An 11589-nucleotide genomic window follows, 5' to 3' on the forward strand; every position below is an offset into this window, starting at 1 on the left:
CATCTTCTTGTGAGCCATTAATTATATCTACTACCTTCAAGAATCATATTTAGCAATTTAGTGAGTAATCAAAGAAGACAAGATGAAGACAAATCATGTTGTGAAAATATTTTTGTCATAGTAAATAATTCATTGCTTGAGAATGGTGATTTTTGTAGATGGTAAACTAATCCAACGACCTTGGAGGTAACGCTTATCCTACTCCGTTTGATTCGTTGTTGACCGCAGTAAGTCGAACATTACCTCTCTTTCTTCCGGAAATACTTTTATTGGTGATAACTGGGGGAGGGGGGAATTAGGCATGTATGGGGACTCGAAATAGAATAACTTGAAACAACACATAATATAAAATGCCAAAGGAATAAGAAGACCTCTGTATAGGAGACAATGCCAATTCCACCTCAAGTGCTTATTTTCGGATAATATAGCCCCTAGGTATCTCCAGTCCATTGAACTTTTTAAAGCCAGAGATGCCACTCATAATGCAAAATAACAGATTAGGTGAATGTTTGGGTGCTCCCTTTGAAGTAGCTAATGACAAAAAAACTAAGAAAGTATAAATAAAAATTGGGCAGAAGTATTCCTGAATGCTAGAACATGGAACTTCATCCCAATAAGAGGACAACAGACAGATTCTCTGAGTAGAGGATCTACAATTTATGTATGGATAGAGTGTTTTAGAGTGGGCTCCCGCTACATTATGCGAAAGGGCAAGTAATCCTCAAGATCTTTTCCCACAAAAAAATCCCTATTTCTAAAAAGCAACTCGTTCCTCCCGAGGATTAGTAGATGCTATGGAATTGCTACATACTTCCAAAATCATATTGCAAAAAACTTCTGAAAGGGAAGTTTCAATACACAAGTCAGAACTAAAAAAAAATTTCCTCAACAAATCAAGTTCCAACTTTTCTTTTTACTCTCACTGGTTTCCGTAGCATTTTACCTGTCTGTATCTGCCATTTGATATGAGCAATCCAGAAGCAAGTCTAGAACACCCAACATCCACATCGTCCTCAGATTTTAACAGCAATCATACCAAAACAGCTCTTAGTTACAGAATTGACAACCTGTAGCTTCTTTGGAGTCCTAACCGAATCAGCAGTTAACGTAATGAAACAAAATTTATGCATAAAAGGACTGGACTGGTAGATTTCCAAGTTAGCTTCAACTAGGATATGCAAAGAATAATAAAAATCGGTAAAGAAACTGAAAACATAAGTCCATTTAAATAGAAATTCAGAGTAAAATAAGTATAGAATTACTATACCAAAAAATTCTGAAATATTGGGTAAAATTAAGGGATGAGACAACTTGTTCAATGGAGCCTAATCAAGTAAAGAAAATGTAGGAAGCCCTAAGGTTTCTTCTTCTTATTTTTTTCCCCTGAAAAGGAAAAAAAGAGAAGATGTGAAACAAAATCGATAGAACAAACCGATCAAAACAAGAATATTGTCCCTCTGTGTTCGTCCTTACCATTGTAGGAAATCACCTTCTCAGCTCTCTCTCATTCGGTTATTTGAGAATGAAGAAGCAGAAGGAGAAGGAAACGCAAATATCGTCGAAACCCTAACCTCTCTCTTTCTCTCCTTCGCACGGTCAGTTCGCACGATTTCAGGTTTCAGCAGGAAGTCGTCGGAACCCTTATCGGAGCTTTCTCTCTCTTTCTCCCTCGTCGTCGTCGGAACCCCACCCGTTCGCAAGGTGGAATGAAGAAGAAGAACGAAGGAGAAACTTTCCCTCGATTTGGCATATTTTGAAATGCTTCGTTCGGACCTTTAAAATTGGTTTGGTTTGAAATCTCCTTGAGCCGAGCCAAAATACTCCGTTACTTCACCTAAAAAAACCAAAATACCATATGCTCAAAATCAACGGCTATTAGACTTTTGAACGACACGGCTTGATCTCCACCATTCGCAGCTCCCGAAAAAACACGCAGCAGTGAAATGAAACGCTAGTTAAATTAAAGATAGAGAAAAGCATAGAGGGAAGCTGTTAGGGTTAGGGTTTAAGTTGGGTAATACCTCAACAGCTTCGTCAGTAGCGGCGCTCGGAGGAGAGAGGGAGCGGGAGAACGGTCTTTGATTGTTGAACTTCGTGTGAGCGGTACTGTGAATATTCCTCTCGCGGTCGACGCTGTTCTCTCCGTCAAGATCGTGAAGAAGGTCGGCGGTACTGTTGATGACACAGAGCTTGTTAAAGGTTTGGTTCTTGACAAGAAAGTTAGCCATACCCTGGTGGCCTAACTCGTATCGAGAAATTATCGGGTGATGGTAATACAAGTATTTGGACGGATCTAGGGATTCTATTTTTCTCACACAAGATGAAGGGTTCTCTATGTGTAGCGGTTGCCGTTTCTTCCACTTAGCCGGACTGTTTTGAATGATGCTCTGAAGCAAGCATGGAGTAATTTTGATCTTTATGACTTTTTGTTTGACAGTACAATCTTTCGAATGAGTGTCGTTTTAAGGGAGCTCATGTAAACAGCTTTATCAGCTTCAAAGTGTGAAGGTTTAGTGATCCGATTTAATGCTGACAATTAAACCACAACAAGAATCATCTCTGTTTGACCTAGTTTCTTTAATATTTTTTTCTGAGCAAACGGTTCCCTGTAGTGAGGAACTACATGTTTTAGGGCACTTGAAGCCCCCCTAAGACATCCCCTCAACCGAGGTTTGTTACCATCTGATTTAATTTACGCTCTCTTGATTGCTGTCTTAATTGCCTTTTCTGTTTCTTGCTGTGTCTACTGTGTTGCATCGTTTGTGTTTTGTAAATTTATTTTTCTGTTTTTTGTTGTGTTTTTTTTATTATAGGGTTCGGATTGCGTCTGTTGAAGGTTTCTAATCCTTTCTGCCAAAATTTAGGGTTTGGGTTCCGGCGGTCTTGGGGGTTTCAGCAGTGTTGGGGTGCCGGCGGTCTTGGGGGTTTCGGCAGTGTTGGGGTGCCGGAGGGTTTAGGGTATGAGGTGGCGTTAGGGTATGAGGTGGCGTTAGGGTATGAGGTGGCGTTAGGGTATGAGGTGGTGTAGGGTATGAGGTGGCGTAGGGTATGAGGTGGCGTAGGGTTTGAGGTGGCGTAGGGTATGAGGTGGCGTAGGGTATGAGGTGGCTTAGGGTTTGAGGTGGCGTAGGGTATGAGGTGTGTTAGGGTATGAGGTGGTGTAGGGTATGAGGTGGCTTAGGGTATGAGGTGGCGTATGAGGTGGCGTAGGGTATGAGGTGGCTTAGGGAATTTTTCTATTGAAATTTTCTTCTTTTATTTATTTATCCCATAATATCTCCACCACAACCGACTAACCCTATGTAGTGGAGAGTTTTACTCATAGGCGTAACCAGGGAAAGAAACTTCGCCGAGATATGGTCTTTCGCTGGTTACCGAAACCAGCGAATCGGCGAAATTTCGCCGATTCAGGTGAAAATTTTCTTTAAAAAATGAATACTCTGGTGTCTGGTCTGCGCACTAAAGCTACAGTTTGCTTTACATTTAAACTTTATCTCTCTTCATTTAATACTTTATCATCTCTCTTCATTTAATATCTTTACACAGGTACCACGTGGTTGTCTTGTGTTTTCCTTTTTCTTTTTTCTTTTAATATTTTAAAAGCAAAGCTGGTTTGAGTCTTCCGTCTTCCATTCTTCCATTCTTCTGCAACTACACCAGCAGAAGTAGAAGTGGAAGAGTCGGTTGCTGCGGTCGCTCCGGCAGAGGTTGACATGCGAACAACAAAGCCTTCCTTGGAGATATCACTATACTTCTTCTGTTTTCTGTTCTTCCAATGATCTTGTAAACGTGAAGGCTGCAGCGAAATCGATAGACTCCAGAGGATTTTTTGAAGCTCTGCTCCTTGGTGACGCTTTGAAGGAGCCTGTTGAGAGAAGTTGAAGAAGATGGGCTAGTGGTGGTAGCGAACCGGGCGATGACACCTTCGTTATCCCATAAGCCATCGGTGTCGCTGCAGCTTCTTCCTCCTCCGATCTCCTCTGCGACAGCCCTTACCTTGACGGTCTCATCCAACACCTCGCCGAACCTGATGTCGCTCGTTACCACCGTCCACCACCCATCATCGACTCCGGCTTCTAAATCCTCCGTCGAGAAATCGGTATCTCGCCAGTTTCGGTTAGAAATCAGCGAGAAATCGCCGAAAATCGGCGATATCCTGCAAGTTTCGTTTCGGCCCCTGGTTTCGTTTTCGCCAGGGGGCGAAACAGGCGAATTTCGCCGATATTTCGGCGAAATTCGCCGAAATTTCTTTCCTTGGGCGTAACCCAGATCAAATTTCACCCCGGGGTTGTTCCTTTATCAGAATCTAGAAGTGAACAGTAAGTCAACAACCCGAAGTGAACAATTAGCAAACCCGATTCAGGTTGTTGATTTTACTGTTCACTTCTGAATTTTGACTGAGGAACAACCCTGTGGGTGAAATATGATCTGAGTTAAGCCTATGAGTAAAACTCTCCACTACATAGGGGTGAAATTTGATTTGGGTTAAGCCTGAGTAAAACTCTCCACTACATAGGGTTTGCTAATTGTTATTTACTTCTTGTCTGTACATAGGAAAAAAATGGTGTTGCCTCTAGCTTGCGTATTGAGGCAGTGTGCCTAACTGCCTATTACTGCCCCTTCTTTTTTAAATTCCCTGACATTTTTCTTTTCTGGGTGGTTGTCACTGAAATTTCTTGTTCTGTGCTGATTTTCTGTTTTACAGATCTTCAGGCTATTGGGCAAGTCTGCTTTTTTGTAGACATCTGCATGGCAACAGGCTTTAAGACGCAAAGATTCACTTGATTTAGGAGACGCTGGTTGAAGGATATAATTTTATGAGATGTTGTAACATGCAGTTGCCTATGTCATTTGCGACCTTTTCATGCTCCAGTTAAAACATGGCAATCAAATTCAGACCAGCTGAGAAGTTATGCAAATGTCTTCTTAGTCTATGCTACTCCCGTGTACCCTCTGCCACCCTTCACTTGATTCCTGCCTCACAAACACTAGAAGAATCAGTCAAGGCTGCAGTTGTAGCAGAGTCATATGAACAAATTCCCAACCTATTGTCCATCCCCACAACTATTCCACCACAACTGAAGTGTAATCCTTTCTCCTTCCTGTCTTCTTTCCCTGATGACCTCAGAATCGAAGTCATTGATAAAATTCTCCAGTCCTTTCTCCATCTTAGACCACGCTCTTGTCCAAAAACTGCTAATCAGTATCTTCTGTCTTACACGCTTGCAAACCCAGATGCCCTTCCCATTGGCCTTGCAGTCATTCAATGCATTCTTCGTTCTGGCTGCACCCCAGTTCCCCAAACCCACCTCTCCTTATCATCAAGATGGGTTGACCACCGCAAAACCAAATCTGTTGTGGATATCTTGAATGAGATGCAATCAATTGGGTACTGCCCCGATTGCAACACATGTAATTACCTACTTTCATCCCTCTGTGCTGTTGATCAATCAGCAGAGGCAATTGAGGTTTTGCAGGGCATGGAGTGGGTTGGATGCAATCCTGATTCGGAGAGCTATGGGACAGTTATTGGGGCCATGTGTAAGGCCGGTAAAACTGGTCATGTAGCTGAGCTGGTGAGAGAAATGGTTATAAAATTTGGGTTGATGCCGAGGCAAGGGACAATAATTAAGACAGTTGCAGCAATGAGATCAAACAAGGAGATAGTTAGAGCCATTGAGATGATTGAGCTGTTGGACAAAGAGGGTTGCAGTGTTGGTTCTGAAGCTTTTGAGATGGTGGTTAAGGGATGTTTAGAGAGGAGAGAGTTTATTTTGGCTGGAAAAGTGGTGCTGAAAATGGCCGAGCAGGGATTTATACCTTACATCAGAGTCAGGCAAAGGGTGGTTGAAGGGCTTGCTAGTGTGGGTGAAGGGGCCCTTGCCTCTGGTGTGAGACAAAGGTTTGCAGATTTGAATTTCTAGCTCCTAAGCACTACTTGCTAAAGAAGCTCAATTACAATCACGCAATGCGAAGCTTATAAAGGCTGGCCCATATCTATCTGCCATGGTACCAGGGTTCGAATAATCGTCTCTACTTGTCTACCAAGCAAAAGCAGGTGACCAAGAATTGGCAAAGCACCAGAAGGTTCAGGTGCCAACCTCCCGTTGCTTTTGTGACTATTGGCCTTGACTCCCCTTTGGCTGTAGAGCAAGATTAGGGCAACAATAATTGTGACTGCTTGTATTTGAAAACCAACTAACTCCATCGTTTGATTCTGGGAGACTTTTTTTTTTTTTTGGTAAACAACAATCTTATTCAAAGCAGGTGTTTTATATTGACTAAACCTTAACCCTTTATTTATGCTTAGATATACCTACGTGTTGTGTTTTATGGGCCCTGAAGAGGTTTCACTTAATTCGGTACTTGATAAATAATTATAGTTAATTCAACCTCATTCTACCTAAAATTATAATTTAATTAAGGGTAATTTTCATGGACTCTGAGGTTTGGTTCAGATCACTTTTAGTCCAATTTAAGTTTTCTTTTGCATATGGCTCTCCTGGGGTTTTAAAAAATAATTAAATGAGGGCACACTTAACAAAAATAGTTAGTTTAATAAATTTTGTGACAAAAATACCCTTGTGCCCTTTGGACTTCTTTTTAATATTTTAATTTATTAAAATAGATACCATCAAAATAAATAAATAAATATCTTTACCAAACTAATTCCCTCACAAAAACAATGGAGTTTGAAAACAAATAACAGTTGCAGAAGAACATTGCTCTGTAACTTCACAACAGGAAGAAGACAAATGGTCTGCTTTAAATCCATCATGTGTCTCTTCAATTTAAGTTTTCATCTTGCATGCTTAGAATACAGATTTTGTTATAAAATTGAAGCGAAAACCCTCATGGTTCTCATTTAGTGTGGATGATGTAATCACTGATTTTCCTTTTAAGATCTAATAATAATAAGTGGAGTTTATTAGATTTTTGGTCGATCGATATTCAAATTCTTTGATCTTTTGCATCGGAAAATCTGTAAAAATGGTTTTGAGAATGACCGAGATCAAGTGCACATTTACAATTTAGTGTTAAAGCGAGAATCCGAACAAAGATTCCATAATTTCCATTTCTTGAGCTCAGAAATCAGAAAACTCTGGTTCTAAGTCGAGAGACGAACTCTCTGAAATTCTAACCATGATACATCATACATTCCATTCTGGAGTAGATTTGCTATAAAAACTAAAGACATCTGGAATTGACTCTTTTATCACTAAGTGACTTTGGGTTTCTTCATGGATTCATGGCCGATAGGTCATTAATGGAATCTTGTCATTTGCCTTCCCAGTTCCCACTTTGATTTTCTTTCCATGAACGCTTTGCCATCCTAACAAGTAAGAATCCTGCAACTCATCGGGATCTCTGTTTGGGTGAACAAAACAAGAACGGTCAAACCAAATGGATGGGATAGGATAGAAACACAGAAGAGAGTTTTAGTCGGATTTGAGGATTAACAAAAGGGATGGTAAGACTTCAACCTCTTGGAGGACGGAGGCTGATTTGAGGAACTGTTAAACCATCATCATTCATTCTCTTGTTAGGTTTGACACTGAGACTGTTGGCCTGATTCAACATCTTGTTGTAAGCGTTCTGCACAGCGAAGTTGTAGTTTAGAGCAGGTGAGGGTTGAGGAACTTAAGGACCCAGATCCCAAAATCATCAGAAGAGAAACTCAAGTTGCTTTTAAGATCGACCTCCAGAAATGGCGGTGTGAAATCAATCTGCCATGATTCCCCATTGTTACAAAAATGAAAGGGAACAAAAGTTTTAAATTGTCTTCCTCCTTCGGTTGTGAAGTTGCAGAGCAATTGTTATTTATTTTTTAACTGTGAGGAGTTAGTTTGGTAAAGCTTTTTATTTATTTATTTTAATAGATAAGAAGTCCAAAAGACACAAGGGTATTTTTGTCACAAAATTTATTAAACCAACTATTTTTGGTAATTGTGTCATTATTTAATCATTTTTAAAACCACAGGGGAGCCATATGCAAAAGAAAACTTAAACTGGACTAAAAGTGACCTAGACCAAACCTCAGGGGGTCCAGATGAAAATTACCCTTTAATTAAATTAACATCTGCACATCTGCTTGAGTAAGGTAGGACTAGGCTATCCTCTACGATTTTATCAAGTCTATTTATCTGTTAGTTAATTGTTAATTCAACCTCATTTGTATATAATTATAATTTAATTAAATTAATATTTGCACATATGCCTGAGTAAGGTAGGACTATGTTATCCTCCAGAATTTCATCAGGTTTCCCTCTGGATGAAGGACATGTGTCCATCAATCAATTACATCTAAAGGTTAAGATTAAATTAAAATAAAAAATAGTTTATATCTTTTAAAATTTACCTTGCTTTTGGATATGACTAATGGACATGTGTCTTTCATCCAAATGGAAATGAATGGTCCATTTATGATATAATGGATCTGATAAAAATCCTACTAGGGTTTAAGAGCTTAATATACCTAAATGATGTGTTTTATGGGTTAGAGGCGCTAAGGAGATTTCACTTAGTTTAATACTTGATAAATAGTTAATAGTAATTCAAAATAATATTATAGATTTCACTCTTAGGCGTAGATAATTTGTAATACATATGACGCGGCAGGAAAATTATATTAAAATAGATTCTAAACTCTCTCTTAGGCTCTTTTTGGAATCAATTATCATTCTCTATTATGCCTATTTAAAATAAATAAGTACAAGAATTCCTTATTGGTAATAATGAAAAATGGTTTGATGAATTTTATTGAAAATAAATTATGAAATAAAAAATAAGTTTGGTGTCAAAATAAAAAATTGTTAGTAAATAATAGTAGGGTAAATATCACTTACCTCCCCTCTTACTTGGACAAATAGCACTTACACTCCCTCTTAGTTAGATAATATCACTTATCTCCCCTCTTATCTAACAAATATATCAAAAACCTCCCATCCGTTAACTTTCTCAGTTAAATTTAACTTTTACCGTTAAATATTTTTCTAAAACCCTAAAATACCTGTATTCAACTTAGGATCCTAGTGTTTACCAATGTTTTTAATGAAACAATAAAGGTAATTTTTTCCAAACTCAATTGGCTATAAAAAACTATCATATAAGGACAATGATTGATCAAATTTAATTGACTTAAAGATGACTTTGAATTTGGGGAAAGTTGCAATCACGCGTTCTGAAAACCTGACTTGATAATGAAAGAAAACAACAGCCATGGTTCATTTCCCAACCATTAGGATCTCACTGTAAAAGGTTATGAAGTTCATAGTACTTTTGCAAAGGATTTAATGAATAACTATGTATCAAATCACCAACCTACACATATAGCTAAGCTTTCTTATATCATTCACTTAAGTCAAACAATAATAGTTGAATGCTTTTAGACTTGTTTCAGCACAGATTACAAATAAATATTCTATATACCAAATCCTGATGGAATCGAACCATCATCCCCTAGATAATATCTAGGTGCTCTCCCGATTGAGCTAAGGATTCACCTAAAAAATCAAATATGTGAGAACTCTCTTAAGTTTTATAATGGAATTTCAATTTTAACACCACTGTTCACCCACGTACTCAGAAAATTTATCAAAAGTCTTTACCTCAAATGATGAACTGTTAACTTGAGTGAAGTCCATGATCTCATATTCAAACCATATAATTGTATTTATAGTAAGTCAATTACATAATACATATGAGAACCTCTTAAGTTTTAGAATGTTTAGAATGGAATTTCAATTTTAACACCACTGTTCACCCACGTACTCAGAAAATTTACCAAAAGTCTTTACCTCAAATGATGAACTGTTAACTTGAGTGAAGTCCATGATCTCATATTCAAACCATATAATTGTATTTATAGTAAGTCAATTACATAATACATATGAAACTATGAGACTATATGCCACCTCATACCCTAACGCCACCTCATACCCTAACGGCACCTCATACCCGCAGGCACCCCAAACCCGCCGCCGGAACCCCAACACCGCCGGCATCCGGAATCCCCAAAAAACCACGCCGGCAGCCGGAAACCCCAAAAACCACGCCGGCTGCCGGAAACCCCAAAAACCAATTCCAGCCGCCGGAAACCCAAAAACCAAATCTGGCTGCCTGAAACCCCAAAAACCAACACCCAAGACCACCTTCAAAGCAGTAGAGTAGGTGTTCGCATCCACCAGAAACCCATTATCAAGATAGCCTTCATTGCGATTCTTTGCCGAACTCCCATTGCGGTTGCTACCAAAACTCCCATTGTTCTCCATAGCGGTGGAGTCAAGAGACCCATCTTCACCGTATCATCAAGAAAGTAACTCCGATTGAGCTCGGATTCCGGGGAGGAATTAAGAAGTGAGGGGGGAGTATCCAAGAACGAGTTTTGGACATGAGGCGAATGCTTGATCGAATGGCGGGTTTTGGTATCACTTACGTCTTGGTTGAGTTGGTCAGACACTAGAAGGGTTAAATTTAAATTCATACCCAAGAAGTGAAAGAGCAGTAATCAACGTAGCCTCCACCATCATCACCCTAAAACCATGTACTAATGGGTCTGGGGTATTTTTAGACGTCACCCATTATCCATCGCAGGAGCAACTGTTCTTGGCCGGGGAAAAGCTGCCGATTCTCATATCGTGCCCTCCCATTCCTCTATTCCAAGGCCACATTTTTACTGTACCAGTGGCACTACCACTGACAATCTCTAACGCTGTTGGGAATTGGTTGAAGCTCCGAAGCCCATTCTTCCTTCCGTGCAAACCCCAACAAGTGAGCATTGTCGTCTGAGTGTAATCTGAGACGAAAATGCTCTGGAGTAACTAAGCACCTTAAGCCCAAAATAAGAGAGCCGAAACCAAGAATCCCAAGACCAAAACACAAACCCTAAAAGAATATAGCAATGGCAGAAATTACACAAACCATCCATCTTCTTCCATTTCCAGCAAGAATCCATCTTCACAGAAGCTCATGACGCTCATTTTATCATCATCGTCTTCCTTGTTGAGTCAAATTCCGGAAAAAATAATCAAGAAATCGAGTGTACTTCGTCTTGTTGAGCTCGTTGTGAGGTACAACCTTCCTTTGAAGTTTGAAGAAGAAGAAGAGTGCATCTTTGGTTAGCCTTCCATCACCGAACACAACCCCGAAGTTTCTCCAACGCCCGAAGTATACAAATGAACCCCCGAAATGAGCTTTCCGTATTTCTGAAAAATTGAAGTAACTTAGAGGTTAAGCTTTGCATTTATAGCCACACACGTAGCATGTTAAAACCATCAAATATATATATATATATATATATATATATATATATATATATATATATATATATATATATATATATATATATATATATATATATATATATATATATAAAACAATTAAAATGACACGACTAACAAGACATTTAGACAATTAAAATATTACTTAATGTGTGAAACAATTAAAATGACACGACTAACAAGACATTTACACAATTAAAATATTACTTAACGTGTAAAACAATTAAAATGCACACGACTAACAAGACATTTACACAATTAAAATATTACTTAACGTGTGAAACAATTAAAATGACACGACTTACAAGAC

General features: G+C 38.9%; 1 pseudogene across 1 annotated transcript; it reads left to right on the forward strand.

Annotated features, from left to right (window-relative positions):
• Window positions 1-1991: 1991 nt before the first annotated feature.
• Window positions 1992-6506, forward strand: LOC149008678 (pentatricopeptide repeat-containing protein At1g06270 pseudogene; annotated as a pseudogene). Its single transcript, XR_016175231.1, has 2 exons — window positions 1992-2670; window positions 4706-6506. The product of XR_016175231.1 is annotated as a pentatricopeptide repeat-containing protein At1g06270 pseudogene (transcript).
• The last annotated feature ends 5083 nt before the right edge of the window (window positions 6507-11589 follow it).

Source organism: Hakea prostrata, chromosome 8 (genome assembly GCF_041222555.1).
Source record: "Hakea prostrata isolate BN-2017 chromosome 8, UWA_Hpros_2, whole genome shotgun sequence".
NCBI lineage: Eukaryota > Viridiplantae > Streptophyta > Magnoliopsida > Proteales > Proteaceae > Hakea > Hakea prostrata.